Here is a 12,847-nt window from a genome sequence, read left to right as displayed (position 1 = left end):
GACTACAAAGTCCAATGCTAAGATTAGCTTCAGGGTGGTGTGAAGAAAGTTGGGCCACTCTCTCTGATTCTTTCTCAGTTCCTATTCTTCACCTCTGATTAACCATCATCTTAGTGTTGTCATTTCACAATATTTCTGACACCCTTCTCCCTCTCCTCATTTTAAAAGCTACTATCCTAATATTTTGAGATACCCAATCTATCTACTAGGAGCTTTGCAACTCTAGTCCCTCCGTACCATCACAGACAGTCTGTTGTTTCTGAAATATACACCTGAGCCTACCTTTCTCCATCTCCTATAGTTCAGTAGCTTCTCCTGGCTTTGGGAGAAACAAATTAAGGGGAGTGAAAAAAGACACACTAATCTTTCATCCTACAACTTCATCTGTCACATCTCCCAATTTTACCCTTCCTTCAAACAAATGAGATGTTTTTAGTTTCTCTCTTGCAATACATCATGTTTTCCCTAGTAACCTTTGTGAATATTCTCTCTACAGTCTAGAGAACAATTTCTATCCCAGTGCCCTCAAGTCTCAGCATGAACATCGCTTCCTCCCAGAAGCCTTTGTTGGCACAGGAGACAAACTTCATACTATCACATCCCCCCCCCCCCGCACGCCATGATTTCTTTCTCCCTTTAAGCAACTCTAATACCACATCATGACCCCATGGCCCCATATCTGTTTCAGAACTGCTGTAAAATATTGTCTAGAAGGTATAAGGCACTTGAGAGAGAGAAAGAGGTGAATGCTTATGATAAATATAAAATAAATACCATTGGAAAAGCTCAGGAAGTTGTTCTCGTAAAGAAAAAGAATAGAAAGTCATGGACTCATATGGAGGGTCTGTGGGGAATGTTAAGACAAGCCTTTTGGAGACCCATAGGTGAATGGCGAGTGAGGCCTCAACTGCTCCTACAACTCACTGAGAGATCCTGATCTATTGCACACAGTGTTGATTTCCTAGGGACTCCTAGCACACTAGTGAAGTCTCAAAATGGATCTGAGACTAGAGGTGACTGCTTCCCCTTCCTCATGGAAGTCTTCTAAGGTGACCTTGTCCTTCCCTCCAAATCCCCACATTTACTGGTGCTTGATGCTAGCATGGGATGGTATGATTGGTCTTTCAATAGTTTAAAGGCTTTTACAATTTTACAATGTAATAAAGTTAGATCTGCACCTTGAGTCTGGTCTCCAGAGCCTGATCCCATGATTCCAGGGATTCTGTATGAACACACACACACACATGCACGCATGTTTCCTGATTCCCCTCAAGGATCTACTTGAAGAGCCACCAGGAAAGGAGTTTTTTGTTAATTTCAAGGTCATCAGCTCCCTTGTGCTGCACAGCTTCCATCTTGGAATTCTCCTAGGTTTTCTAAGGAAGAATCCAAAAGTTCTGTTTGACATCCGTGGTCTCCCTGCTGTCCGCATATCAGCATTCTTTGAAAAAGCTTTTACCATTGACTTAACACATTTTATGGGGTTGGAATTCATGTAGATATACAGCTTCTAATTCTGCCTTAGGAGATGAAAATGTTTGCTACAGGTAAATTTCATATTTAACCTTACCCACAGCTACACAGTTCCTGAACCTGAGTATGTGTCTGCAGAATCCTGTGTGTAGCCTAGATAATCATCTCACCCACAACCCAGATACACAACATTGAGATTCCCTCAGGGTAAAGACCATACCTGAGTTATTGATTTTTAAATCCATGATCTACCACTATGCCTGGATCATACAAGAATGAAATGTTTTTAAAATAATTTTAATTAATATAGTATAAACAACCCATTCATACCTCTTTGCCTCAATAAAGACTGACAATAGGTAAGATTTCCTTTCCAGTCACATCATCTTACACTGAAGTAACTTGGATCAAGTGAGAGACTCGGGTCACAGCCCCACTTGAGCTATTCTTTCAAGGTCTCTTTTGGGACCTGAGAGTGAACCATTGGGCTAGAAGTGAGAGAGCTGTGTGTAGCAGGACGCCCTTAGTGATGATCTGGAGATATTTTTAATAGCATCTAGTAGAATTATAAAGTGTGCTTGTGGTTCAGTTCATGAAGCAGAAAGCAGAACATAAGCTCAGAATACCAATTGCTTGCCCCTTTGTCTCCCCATTTCTTGGAGAAATTTTTGTGAGTGAGTTCCAAGTATGTCAATATAATAAAGTACCTACCTTTTGGGTAAATTATATATTAGCTGCAGCAATTGTTCAGCTCTTAAGAAGAATTCTCCAAATGAAAAAAGAAGTAAATTTTAGTGCAGTTTGTTCAGTGCCCTACAGCGTTGAAAACTAACAAAACTAAAAAGGTCTAAGAGAATTCTACCCTCACTGGCTCTAATTTTCCTGATTTTTTAAAACTGGTTCTGCTAAAAGAGGACAAATTGTCACCTTGAGAGATAAAGCCAAACAGTAATGAAATAACTACAGCTTTTTAAAAACTAGATGTTCTAACCAGAGATGATCGGTGGTAACCAAAAAAGTATGTGGGTTCATGTGACAGGAGGCATTCTCTCTGGCCATTATCACATCAGTTCTCTTATCATTAATGCCCTGGCTGTTAATGCAATGGTCTAAAGGTGGAGCAATGAGGCCTCTTGACCACCAAGTCTCCTGGAAACTTTTAAAAGGAAGGTTCACAGACATGGGATAAGGAGATCTGGGCTCCACTCTTATCTAGCTGGCTTCACAAACCCTTCAAACTACCTTGTAGAAAACAACCTCCTAGACCCAAAGAGTTCTATAAAACAACTGGCCCAGACTCCCCAAAACCGTCAAAGTCATGAAAGTCAACACGACAGCGAAGAGCTGTTCCTGAGTGAACACTCAAGGGACACAGTGATGAAATATCACTTGTAATCATGGATGAGACAACAGACAAATGAACAAATAAAAAAATACTATGGAGAACATTATTAAGTCAATTGACAACCCTCTGTGTTCAGTGTTGAACCTGTGACCTCATAGATGCTAGGTGAATGCTCCACCATTGAGCTACATCTCCAGGCCCAAATTGTCATTCTGTTGTTTATTGATAAGCTTTTACATTTTCAGATTGCCTTCTGTACCAACTCCATGACAGGAAGGATATTTTATAATTTATTTGCTTTTGTATCACTGGTAGTTATTAAACAATCAATGATAGTTTTTGGATAAATAATGAATGAGTGAATGAATATGATCAGCCCTGGACATGTGGTCATTTCCCACAAACAACTGATATTTCTCAACTCAATAACGGATGCCTTAAATCAATTGCCCTATTTAGTTCTAAATAAATAAATAAGATGAGGTAGATGCCAACAGTACCATTTTACAGATGAATAAACCAACAGTCACACCAAGGTCCCTAGCTCCTGAAGCAGTCTGTGCTCTAAAGTGTCTGTCTTCTCAATGTTTGACACAGCCTCAGAAAAACAGGTGTGTTGTGTTTTCCCTCCAAAGCAGCTCCTTTTATTAGCATCCTGAAGTCATGCTGCAGGAGCCTGACATGATCTCATTTTCTTCTGCAGCTTACCGCTGGTACAGTGTCTGCAGCTGCTGTGGGTGATGAGAAGGCTTTTAACCGGGTGAAGCAGTAGCTGATCTCTGTCCACCTCCATCACTAGACTGACACACAGAAGCACCGGAGACATCCCAGGTCTGGAAGGCACCTTGTTTGTTGCCCTCAAGTCTCCCTTCGGCAATTTTCACAACATTAACTTGTCCTTTGGATAGAGACAAAGCCTTCAGTAATCATCACAGGTCTGCCTTTCATCAGCCGTAATGGTATCTGTAATTTTTGCCCTTGCTCTATAAAAGTGAAAAAGAGAAGCATTGAAATGTTCTAAAGAAGTGCTTGTTGAATATCTAATAAACTACCTATTTTGCTTTAGGTACCTCCCAAAGTACTTGTAATCCACAGGGACAAAAAAAAAAAAAAGGTTTTTTTCAGCAAATACCGGGCTAAAGAGATAGCTCCACATTGAGAGCACTGCCTAGCCTTCCATAGAACCTGAGTTTGTGTCCAGAACCCATCTCAGGTGGCTCACCACCACCTATAACTTCAGCTCTCGTGCATCTGATTCCATCTTTTACACTCCTTGAGTACCTGCACTCCCACATGCACAAAGTTACACACACACACACACACACACATTTAAAATAAACCTTTTTTTAAGAAGATAAGCAAATAATGCATGTGGTCAGAGGGACAGCACAGTGTGCCACAGAGAAGGGGGGACCAAAAAAGCCTTCCTTATGCTAATGCCTGGGAGGTTTGTGTGAGTTCCCCGTGTAAAAGGGGGAGAAGGTGTCACATTCTTAGCAGCAGAAACTGTATGTCCTGTGGCCTAACGAGGATGAAGCTTGGCACACTAGGAGAAGTTAGTAAAGCACCATGCACCTAAAAATTAAGGTGTAAGCTCTGTCAGAAAAAAAAAAAAGATGCAGCTGCAGAAATGCAGCAGGGCCTGCAGGTTTGGACGTTGTTCACCAGGTCTTAGGAAGTGGTTATTAATTTCCCATAAAGATGATCTTTTCCAGCCATAGTTCAAGACAATGCAGGAAGACCAGTGCGGGGGCTCCTTTAGTCAGAGTGTAGCCAAGAAGTGGGAGCTCCACCAGTTATCTTCAGGAAAACAACTAATCTAAATAATTAGTCATCTATTGGGACGTTGACAAGAGCTGAAGAAGACATAAGATCACGAATGTTCAGGAAACAGCTTCTACTTTGAGGGCTTCGGAAACAAGAAGGGGCAGGAAGAGAGAGTGTCTGAACATGTGTATGTACTGTGGCCTGTGGGCCCACACTCACACATCACACACACATCCACCACACATGCACATACTATACACATACATAGCATACACACACATACAAGCAAATCTCACACACACACATACCTATGCACACCACACATACACCTCACACCCAATACTACTGCCAATAATAATACTTATAATTTTGAATTTTATTTTAAAAGTACGTCCATGAGTAAGAACAAATGTGCTGAACGTACATGAAATAAACTGTGAGACTAGAGGAGGAGCTGGGGAAGGGATGACATGCAGGCCCGGCTGGTTCAGTTTTCTTGTGAGTTGGAAGAATCTGGTAAAGTTGAGATTCACATCTCCCAGGAGAGGCTGACGAACAGGTGCCGATAACATCTGGGGAGCATCACGTGGCAAGTTCTGAGAGGGCTGGAAGCTACAAACTGGAACCAAGGGCTGCTTTCGGGCACAAGTGTCAGTGCCGTGACGAAGCGTTGCTGGGTTGTCTAAACAGGAAGGAAAAGGGCCCTCCCTTCTCTAGATTCACATCTCCCAGCCTCCTCTCTGCCACGGGCAGCACTCAACAGGAAGGCACCCAGAAAAAGGAATGGTGCTTTTCTGAACCTCAGCCTCAGCATAAAAAGGCTAAGGACAAGGGAAAATTTAGAACTGAAATACAATAGCTTAGTAACTATCGCATTAAAGATCTACAGGTGGGAAATGGCAGAGAGATCCCTGTGAGGGCCACACTCTTAAGGGGTGAGGGTAGACAATGGCAGACACACCAGGGCAGTAGCCGCACTCTGAAGTAGTCAATAACAATGTCAGGGACCATTGTGGAGAGCATGCTCTCAGGGGGGTAGAAAAAACAACATTAAGAAGGGCTCACTTTGAAATGATCATAGTTTGTACTAACAGACACCCCTGTGCCAACCTCATGTTAGGAAAGAAAGCTTTATACCCTTTTCTAAATCCCTGAACACAGGTTTTCCTGGTGCATTTTCCTGCCCAGTGGACTCATTTGAATTAACTCTAAACAACCCTGAGATTTCACCTTACAACCATCGGTGGTGAGCTCACCAGAAAGTGGGGCTTCAACATCAAAATGGAAGGCACAGAATCCAAAAGGAGGTCCCCAGAGCGTCATCTGAGCTCTGAGATGCACGGAAAGCCAAATCCGCTGGCACCACTTTGAGAGGGTAAATTACTAAATTCCACTTTTTTTTTTTATTTAGGCCACCAGCAGTGAGATTTTCTTTCACTTCTCACTTACTGATACAATCCAAACAGGTACTGAAAACATCTGTTTTTCTACACCTGTCTCTCTTCTTCCCCAGTTGCAAAATATCCTTTTTCTTTTCTTTTTTTTTTCTTCCCTCCTTTTGGATTGCAGTGCCAGCGAGAATATGCCCTCAAACAATACAATTAACACTGTCAAATGAATGGGAATCATGAGACTCTGCTAGTAAACAAAGAAACTCATGTTACAGAGAGAATGGTCTTACCCTGATCAAATTGTTCCATAAAAACCTTTAAAACTCCAACAGCCAACATTGTGATGCAAAAGGTACATTCATGTATTACTCGGACACTGCAACCCTGTATGGCAATTTGGGAAATGTATACTGCAATATGACCTTAAAATTGTTTACAACCTTTGAGTCGGTAAGTCTGTTCACAGAAATGTACCTGAAGGATTGCGTTGACACCTCTCATACTCAACCCCTGTGTAAAGTCAACTTATCAATACTCTACTTTAAAACCATCAAAACCTTATACATTGTACATGAACTAGAATTCAGTGTTCCTATTCATTTCAGCAAGATGCAGAACATTCCTGTGTGTACTAATTAGGCTTGAGTTAACTGGTATTTTTTTTGTTTGTTTTGTTTTGTTTTAACTTGAACCAACCAGTTTCGTCAAATTACATGGTGCATGTAACTGTCACTAAAGCTCTACCTTGTGAGTACTTTACACGTTTATGCCTTATCTCTCCCAAACTGGAAATTACAAAGCACCATCTTCCATCTCCATAGCATTCTTCTGTTAGTCAGCGAGTGGCTCAGACCTGTCCACTGTGAGGTGGAACTCATGCAGCACAGCTAACACGTGATAAATATTTTCCTGGGAATATTCACACATAAATATGGAGCCAAGACTAACCACAGACAAGTCAGTCCTAGCAATAGACTTATGGACAGCTACTACATAGACTTTCGGTGGCCGCGTGAGCCTCTCAGTCTTTAATTCAAAGGTGGCCCGTAGCTGTTATTCTCAGCTGTCCCTTCCAGGAGCCCCATGACCAGAACAAGAGCTGTTTCCCAACTCCCCTGCCTTCAGCAATTCCTGAATATTCCGTGTCACGTCATAGCTTCTGTGCCTTTGAACACTTTCTTCCTTCCATAACACTGCCAGGAGCATGCATTCCTCAAGCCTGGATACAAGCGAGCCTTCCCTGTGGTATTTGTTCTACAGTCTCTCCCTGACTGAGCAGTGCTGACACTGTCATCTGTATTCACCATTACTGACAAGAGCCTTGCATGGATCCCAGGATCCCTGATCTCAGGTCACTTCCTGACCTGGCTCACCTGTCCATTGTGCCCCAAAATTCTTGACTCTCTCATTCAACTCAGTTTTCCATTGTTCAGTTCAAACTGTGCTTAATAAATACTCATTGAATAAACCTTTAATTAATGACACTATAATCTCTTGGAGAATTGTGGTTGATGAGGAATAAAATAATGATGTGTGTTTTTTAAAGTGCAGGCAGTTCTGCTCCTGTGTATATGTATGCAGAGACACATAAGCACACACACACAGACACACACATACACATGCACACACTCCCCTATCTCGAGGCCTCAGATGTAACCCTGCTGTATATTTTAGAATTTTCGAAAAGAGAATTCATGACCCACTCCAAGCTTTTTCCCGGAGCAGCACATGCATCCATCCATCAGGAGAATTGGGCTGCCACTTTAGAAGGTAAAAATGCTTGTATGTTTCCACCCAAAAGGTGACATTTTGTCTCATAGTGTTAATTTTCCACCTTAAACACTTTATACTACAAAACAAACCCAGTAAATGCCTGTCAGGTCGGCAATTACAAATGGCAAAGTGAAGATAGATTAATTCCTGCAAGAGTGAGCTTGAATTATTCCAAAAGGCTTGTATTTAAAAAACAATTTGACATAGATTAATGAGATCTGCGTCTTCATAAAGCAAGATCTTTGTTTGCCTTGAAATGCACTGTAATTTGTCTGCAGGGCTAAGTATGCAGATTTGCTTACGTTTGTCTGAATCTGAACTCTGAATTTCCCGTTGTCATGGATAGACCTTCCCAAAGTCAAAATTCTTCTGTTTAGGAACAATTTCCCTTGTACAGGTGAGCAGGTACATTGGAGATAGAAACACACATTTTACAAACAATGGAAATAGGGGTAGACCCACTTTAAAATATTCATTAAACAACTGACAAACACTGCAGGTGGGATGGAAATAACCCTGAAGTATCATTCACTCTCTAAAGCTATTTCTAAAAAAATGACTTAAGGTAGATGCTTGCACTTATTTTGCATGCCAGTCTACTTTAACAAATTTAACCCAAGAAAGACACCATGAGGAGATGCGAAGACTCGTGTTCAACGTGAGTTAGTGTAGAGTCATTCACAGACTCAATCAAACAAAAAGATGTGATCCTCCACATTTCTTTCCAAATGGTCCATGCGGCAAAGCCCCAGGGCACAGCCTTCACAGGTGATGCTGGAGAAGTGTTCCTCATACAGGAGGGAAAGGCCTAACAAGTATGTTGACTGTTTCTGTGTGTGTGTAAAAGAAAGGAAGGCATGGAGTTAGGAGGTTGGATGAGAAAACGGGAAGGATCTGGGGAGGGGAGGGGAGGGGAGGGGAGGGGAGGGGAGGGGAGGGGAGGGGAGGGGAGGGGAGGGGAGGGGAGGGGAGGGGAGGGGAAGAGTAAGTGTCATCAGAATGCATTGTGTAAAAACAATGTCAATTAAAAATAAATTACAAAAACAAAGAGACAAAGCCACGGATGAGTGTGGGTTTGGGAATCAGCCTGCCTTGCTTAAACCTGTTTCTACTTCCTGGTTAGCTGCAGGCAAGGTGCTGGTTCTGCAGACTTCCTGCTTTCCCCACCTGTAAGACTAAACAGTTCAACAGAGAACACAAAGTAATCTTGAAAACTTAGAGAACATAAAAGCTCTTACACGTAATTAAAGCAGTTATAAACACAAACATTGACTCTTCTTAATGTTTATAATGTGCTTCTGTTTTAAACAGGATTTATGTATAGTTTAGACATAAAAGAAAATACATAAATCATTAACCAATAAAACCTTAATGAAATTAAGAATAATTTTAAGTATTTTTTTTACTTTCCTAAAATAAAGATCATCTATAATTTTAAGTGCTGATAATTTTCGATAAAATGCTTCTTTATATTTTGTTTCTAAAATAGTAACAAAGCATCACCTTTAAAAATTTTGTATGTAATAGTACAGTGTAATATAATGTATGATAGCAGATATTATTTGAAATTAACTAAAAAGCCAGTGTATCTAGAAGATTTAAAGTCCATGGTGTAAAGTTATACATGACTGTAGTTCTGTTATATTTTGATTCTTAATGACCTTTTTCTCTAGGATGAACTGTTCCTATATCCTGGAGAAATGCTAGTCATTTAACAAGTGCTAAATATGTGGCCCAATTACACAGAAATTCTGGCTCTTAGGTAGTCTTATCCTAGGATAGGAAAATCTGACAGAAACGAAAATATACAAATTAAAAATATCTAAAGAAGAGCAGATGACAGTTTGGGTAGAAGGACAAAGGAGAAGGCAAGCATTGGCTCCAGGTTGTAAAAAGTGGTCACACGAATCATCAGTGAGCACTCATGAGATGGGCATGCAAAGCCCACTGAGAAACACAAAGACAAGCGGTCTAGTCTCTGCTTAGCTATTTGCTGCTTAGAATGTGTCAGGGACTGTACTGATGCTAAGGACATGGTACCAGAAAGTTGTAATTCTTGTCTTATCTGCAAAGTGTAAGACCTAATGACCAGATGCCAATGCAACCATTACAAACAATTACACATTATATTAAATGTGCTAAAGAATTTCCTTGTTTTTAATTGCTGAGTAGTATTCCATTGTTTCATTGTGTAATTGTACCACAATTTTTGTATCCATTCCTCCATTGAGGGGCATCTGGGTTGTTTCCAGAATCTGGCTATTACAAATAAAGCTGCTACAAACATGGTTGAGCAAATGACCTTGTTGTGTACTTGAGCCTCTTTTGGATATATGCCCAGTAGTGGTATGGCTGGATCTTGAGGAAGCACTATTCCTAGTTGTCTGAGAAAGTACCAGATTGATTTTCAAAGTGTTTGTTCAAGTTTACATTCTCACCAGCAATGGAGGAGGTTTCCCTTTCTCCACAACCTCTCCAGCATGTGTTGTCACTTGAGTTTTTGATCTTAGCCATTCTGATGGGTGTAAGGTGAAATCTCAGGGTCATTTTAATTTGCATTTCCCTGATGGCTAAGGATGTTGAGCTTTTCTTTAAGTGTTTCTCTGACATTCGATATTCCTCTACTGAGAATTCTCTGTTTAGCTCTGTACCTCATTTTTAATTGGATTACTTGATTTTTTTTAACTTCTTTAGTTCTTTGTATATTCTGGATATTAGCCCTCTGTCAGATATAGGGATGATGAGGATCCTTTCCCAAGCTGTAGGCTGTCGCTTTGTTCTGACAACAGTGTGGACAACAGTGTCCTTTGCTTTCCAGAGCTTTTCAGTTTCATGAGGTCCTATTTATTGATTGTTGATGTTCTGTTCAGGAAGTTGTGTCTTGTGCCAATGAGTTCAAGGCTCTTTCCCTTTTTTTCTTCTAACAGGTTTAGTGTGTCTGGATTTATATTGAGGTCTTTGCTCCACTTAGACTTTAGTTTTGTAAAGGGTGATAAGTATGGATCTACGAAAAAAATTTCAAGTCTCTGAAGAAAGAATTAGAAGACTATATCAGAAGATGGAAAGATCTCCCATGCTCATGGCTTGGCAGGATTAACATAGTGAAAATGGCCACCTTACCAAACGCAATCTACAGGGGTTGGAGATTTAGCGCAGTGGTAGAGTGCTTGCTTAGCAAGCGCAAGGCTCTGGGTTCGGTCCTCAGCTCTGGAAAAAATTAAAATTAAAATAACAAAAAGACCAAAAAACAAAACAAAACAAAAACAAGGTAACCAAAAGCAATGTACAGATTCAATGCAATTCCCATCAAGTTACCAGCACAATTCTTTACAGACCTTGAAAGAAAAGTTCTCAACTTCATATGGAATAACAAGAAACACAGAATCACCAAAACAATCCTCTACAATAAAATATCTTCTGGAGAGATCTCCATCCCTGATCTCAAGCTGTACTAAAGAGCAACAGTAATAAAAACTACATGGTACAGGCATAGAAACAGAATGGTGGATCAATGGAATCGAGTAGAAGACCCAGAAATAAACCCACATACTTATGGACACCTGATTTTTTACAAAGATGCCAAAACCATACAATGGAAAAAAGATAGCATCTTCAACAAATGGTGCTGGTCTAACTGGATGTTTACATGTAGAAAAATATATAGTTTTATTGGAACAATCCACAACTTTGCACAGTGCTGCTTCCTTTATGCTGGTACAAAAGAGCCGAGTAGTTGGAACAAAGAGCAGACAACCACAAAAATCTAAACTATTTACCAGAAATAACTTATATACAAGAAATGGTTTTTCAAACTTCTGCTTTTTGCTGTTATCTGAAAAACTAATGTGAGAATTTGGAGAAAATAAAAAAAAATGCAGTCTATTCAGATAAGAAAGGCATCTTGGATGTGATTGTGTCTGCTTGGACAGCTCAAATTTACAGTGATGAGAGAAATTCAGGCTGTGCCTTTAAGGTTTAATGCATTTAATGCATGAAAAGAATTACAAGAAGACATTTCTTGACATTTGAAGCTGTTTCGATTTCAGCTGCCTGTTATCTGACATTCCAAAATAAAATCACTAAAAATTTGCAGCCTTCTTACTTCAAAGATCACATATGAGACCTGTGAGTCTCCCAATGCCCCTCTAACATACACACACACAGAGAGAAATTGTTTTACAGATGCTATGGCTTGCAAAGCAGTGAAAAGTATATAGATTAGACACTTTGAGTATTATTATAAACTAAAAATAGCATCCAGGTCTCTTGCAAGCTTAATAACATAATCTTTCTATCATTAAGTTATCTTAGAAAAAGTTTAGATTGCAGTACCAATATATTGTATCTCATGTGCTCATCCATACAATCCAGTTTCCCCCAGAACCTGTGATATGCCGGGTACTCTAAGTGCCTACAGAATAGTTCATTGCCGAGCATCAGCTAAATTCACAGTGTCCCACACCCCTCACCAATGGTATTTTTACATTTTATATATTTTCACTTTTAAATGGTATCAAAAACAGGGATACCCCCTCAATACTTTGGAGCTTATGGTCAAAAAACAAAAAAGAATCCAAATACACCCACAAATACCTGAAAGGTACATATCATTACAATTATCTTGGCACATTTGGATTGCTATAGGAAAATGTCATAGACTAAGTAGCTACATCCCTTTCTTTGTTTTTTGTTTTTGTTTTTTTGTTTTTGTTTTGTGTGTGTGTGTGTGTGTGTGTGTGTGTGTGTGTGTGTGTGTTGTCTTTCCTTATGGCTCTGAACTCAATGCAACACAAGATCAAGGCACTGGGAGGATGGGAGGATTCCATGTCTGATGAGAATCTGCTTCCTGGGTCACAGGTGGATCCTGTGTTTCACTGTGTTCTCACCTGTTAAAAGGCAAAGTAGCTTTGAAGTTTAAAGGTCTTTGAGGCTTAAGTGTATTCTTGGGGGTCCTACTTTTATAATCTAACCATTCTTCAGAAGCCTTATATTCTAATTCTATCAGACATCAAGCTGGATACAGAATTTCCACATGAATTTTGAGAATGATACAAAGATTCAGCCCATGGAAACAGGATACAAACAAAGACTAGAGCAT

The 12,847-nt window shown here is 40.1% G+C and overlaps 1 long non-coding RNA gene across 1 annotated transcript in view; it reads right to left on the bottom strand.

The window, feature by feature from the left end:
* LOC132652129 (uncharacterized) overlaps positions 1-12,847 on the bottom strand; it is a 199,241-nt gene that overhangs the window by 183,928 nt on the left and 2,466 nt on the right. The gene's annotated exons all lie outside the window — the stretch shown is intronic.

The sequence above is a fragment of the Meriones unguiculatus genome, chromosome 2 (genome assembly GCF_030254825.1).
Source record: "Meriones unguiculatus strain TT.TT164.6M chromosome 2, Bangor_MerUng_6.1, whole genome shotgun sequence".
Lineage (NCBI taxonomy): Eukaryota > Metazoa > Chordata > Mammalia > Rodentia > Muridae > Meriones > Meriones unguiculatus.
Note: the sequence above shows the minus strand (reverse complement) of the source record. Positions and strands in the feature narration are given on the sequence as shown.